We start from the raw sequence: 3,921 nt of genomic DNA on the forward strand, positions 1-3,921 counted from the left end.
TTTCTCTCTTAATTCCTGAAAAAGACCTAAGCCAATTTACATAAGCAGTAGCATTTTAATTAATGGATTACTAGAACCTGGAAGATATATTCTGTAAAATATATGACATGTTATATATAATATAATAGTATAGAAGAGTGTGTGCTGACCCTCTTAAAGTTAAAAAAACAAATCACAGTCTTTTACTTTATTTTGATGAAAACACAGGTTTTACTGGAAAATCTCAATGAGCAAAAAGAGAGGGAGGAACATTATGTAAGCAATTGTTTCAATATATTTTTAAAGTATTGTTTATTGATAAACAGTGGTTTAAATGAATCCTTTTGGAGGGATACCAAATTTAGATGATAAATATATATTTTGCAAATGAAATTATTTAAGCAAAAATTATACTTGAACAAATGTCAATTTATGACAGGATAGAGATATAACCTAGAATTACTACAGAATCAGATGCTTTAGTCCCCAAACCAAAAACAATATGACTTTAGAAAATACAAGTCTGAGAGTTTGGTTTTTGTAGTTAGGGAAACACAGAAGTGTAAGAATAATTAGTGTAACAGTTTGAAGACAGCAGAATGGTTCTTATTTTGAGTTAGACATTTCTAACCCAATTTCCTGTTGGAAGAGAGTTAGAAAGATAATTGTGGTAAGAATTTGAGTTCCATTTTCATATTAAACTCTATAATAAATGGAAAATATACAACCTAGATTCCCTAGTTATTAGGTGGCTCAGTATTTTGAGATCCTTAGCAAATTGTGACTATCTAATTTCACAGTTGTAATTTAAAATTTTTAAGTGTTGCCACTTTTCCAACTTCATTTATTCATCCAGCACACGTTTATTTGCTGTTGCTTTTTGAGATGGTATAGTTGACATTATACCAAATTTCTAGAATAACTTTTGTAAACTCTCATGCCTACATATGCTGGACAAATACTTGTGGGTACAGGATATACAAATATATATGCACACACATACAAAATTGTAGAAAAGAGTCATCAGAATTAGATCAATGATGAGCAAACCTTATGTTTACAAGAATCTTATTGAATACTTATGTGGCTCCACTCCATAAGATGTGAATTCCATAGTTTGGAGACAGGGCGTAGGGCCATGACTTTTAAACAGACTTCCGTATGATTTGAGGCTCATGTTTAAGGTTGACATTTTAAACACTATGGTGGACTGAAAAACTATTAAAGAACAAAGTATTAATTTGTTACAAGGTTAGCAACATTTCAGATGAGGGTAGTCAAAGTGCTGCCCTTTTCTATTTTCCCTTCCAAAAGAATGGTTATTGACTACCGAATCATCCTCTTTACAGTGAGTGCTTTATCAAGTGGAAGATTAAGTAAACATTTATTTCACATCTGTGAAGCAGGAGGCTGTGCCCATTGGCTGAGTTGTGCATTTTTCTGTCACAAATGATAATAATAAAGGAGGAGTTATAATTAAAGGAGGTCCAGGAGAAATTTTTAAAATGAATTTAGATGTAGATACTAAGTTTGAGATTTAAAAAGAAGAGAAAGAGGAGAAAGAGTAGCGGATTTCAAATACATGTGAATGTTAAAATTATGAAAATATTAAACATGCAATATCAAGGTTCCAGACCCAGCTATTTTGATTCAGTAAGTCTGTAATTAGGTCCCAAAATATGAACTTTTAAGAAAAAAATTAAAATCTTCACATCCATAAACAAATTTTCACAGAAAAGGATCATTATCATCTTCTTCACTCTCTGTTGTTACTAAAGAAGAAGAAATGGGCCACCTTGCAGATACCACTGCTGCGGAGCCAGAGGGGCCGCCCAGACAGGGTCAACCCCACTGTGTTCTTGGACACCGCATTGATGGTGAGCCCTTGGACCGAGTCTCCTTGGAGCTGTTTGCAAAGTTCCAAAGACAGCGAGGACTCCTGCTCTGAGCACTGGGGAGAAAGGATTTGGTCATAAAGGTTCCTGCTTTCACAGGATTATTCCTGGATTTCTGTGCCAGGGTGGTGACTTCCCACATCGTCATGGCACTGGAGGCAAGTCCATCTATGGGGAGAAATTCGATGATGAGAATTTCATCCTGAAGCACATGGGTCCTGGCATGTTGTCCATGGTGAATGGTGGGCCCAGCACAACCGGTTCCCAGTTTTTCATCTGTACTGCCAACACTGAATGGTTGGATGGCAAGCATTGGTCTCAAGAAAGGTGAGAGAGGGCCGGAATATTGTGGAAGCATGGATTAGTTTGGACCCAGGAATGGTAAAACCAGCAAGATCACTATTGCTGACTGTGGACAAGTCTAATAAATTTGACTTGTGTTTTATCTTAACTACGAGACCATTCCTTCCTGTAGCTCAGGAGATCACCCCTTCACCCCCATCTGCTTGAAATATCCTATAATCTTTGTGCTCTCACAGCAGTTGCATATTTTTCTTACTTCCCTTCTAGCTGGATTGTAGAGTTACGTTTATGATAATGAAATAAAAATTAAACAGCAACAACAACAACAAAGAAGAAATAAAACTAAGCTACTTATAAGGTATTTGGTTTTAGCTGTTAGAAAGAAAAACATATCTGACAGTAATAATTATAAATATTTTAATCATGTAATAGGTACCTGTGGCTATGGGGTATCCTTTAGCAATCTTTTAAAACACTGTATAAATTTTATCATTTTAGTCACAGATTAGTAAAGTGTCAAGATCATTTTCTAGGAAAGAAAACTAATGTTTCATAACTATCCTAGCACATGCACATTAATTTTCCTCAGATAACCCTCACAACAACCTTTTGGGTAGGTCCAAATCATCACGATTTCATACATGAGGCTGTAAGTCTTGAAAGGACTAAGGACTTGCCTGAGGTTACACTGCTAGTAAACTATTAAACTGGATTCCAAACTCAGAATCCCCAAGTACTAATCCTGTCATTGTTTTCTACATTGCCTCTCCGCAAACTGAAATATTCCAGAATAAACATGTCTCTCCTCACCCAACAACTTCTCATAGCGTCACAACTATTTGTCTAGAACTGCAGATATAGGTGATTGGCCAGCTTGAAAATCTTCCGTAACTTTCAATTTCTTGTAGAACTAATTCAAAATTTCTGGGCAGAGTACAGAATGTCTTATGTAACTTGTTCCCAGTACCTACCTTCAGCTTCTCTTTGATCCCTCTCCAGCTTTGCATCAATCAGATTTACCTGTCTTCCTAGAATAACAAGATGCCTCCATCATGAAGTTTTCTGTCTGGAATACCTTTAACAGTCTTATCTCCCTAGTTCATTCTGAGTCTTTTTCGTTGGGGGGAGGGGAAGCCTGCCATAAACACCTTCTTTCTGACACCCACAAAACTAATTTTTCCTTCTTTGTGATCTCACTATATTCCATGAGCCCCCCCACCATAATTTAACCATTTGTTACATGTCAGTGTCCATGATTGAACTGTAAGCAACCCAAAACAAGGTCCTAGTTTTATTCATCTTTGTGTCCTTGTACCCAAGTATTAGTTGGTGCACATTAAGTTTACTTAGATAAACTAAAGTGTGATTATAAAATAGTTAATAGTCTTTTTGCCTTGTAATAAATTTCAGTTCACCATGGATATGTCCTACAATTAAAATATGAACTTTTAAATTAACTATATATGGATGAAATTATAGTTCATTTTCATATTTTCATTAGCATGCCAAGGTATTTTCCTAATGAATAATTTAAAATGCTTTTGAAAAATCCTCCTTATCAAGGGCCAAAAGATTATTTATTATTAGCTAAATATGGCTTTGCCTGATATTTAAAATTAACAGTGGGTATATCAGCATTATTAATATGCAGGTATTTAAAAACCAAGAAATAGATTACATCATGCATCTATAAATTTTCTCTGTAAACCATATTAAAAATATACCTTTATAAATATTTATAACT

General features: G+C 34.9%; 1 pseudogene; it reads left to right on the plus strand.

The window, feature by feature from the left end:
* The first annotated feature begins 1,294 nt into the window (after nt 1-1,294).
* LOC113270735 (peptidyl-prolyl cis-trans isomerase A-like) lies at nt 1,295-2,299 on the plus strand (annotated as a pseudogene).
* Nucleotides 2,300-3,921: the final 1,622 nt, after the last annotated feature.

This window comes from Ursus arctos, unplaced genomic scaffold (assembly GCF_023065955.2).
Source record: "Ursus arctos isolate Adak ecotype North America unplaced genomic scaffold, UrsArc2.0 scaffold_4, whole genome shotgun sequence".
In the NCBI taxonomy this organism is placed as follows: domain Eukaryota; kingdom Metazoa; phylum Chordata; class Mammalia; order Carnivora; family Ursidae; genus Ursus; species Ursus arctos.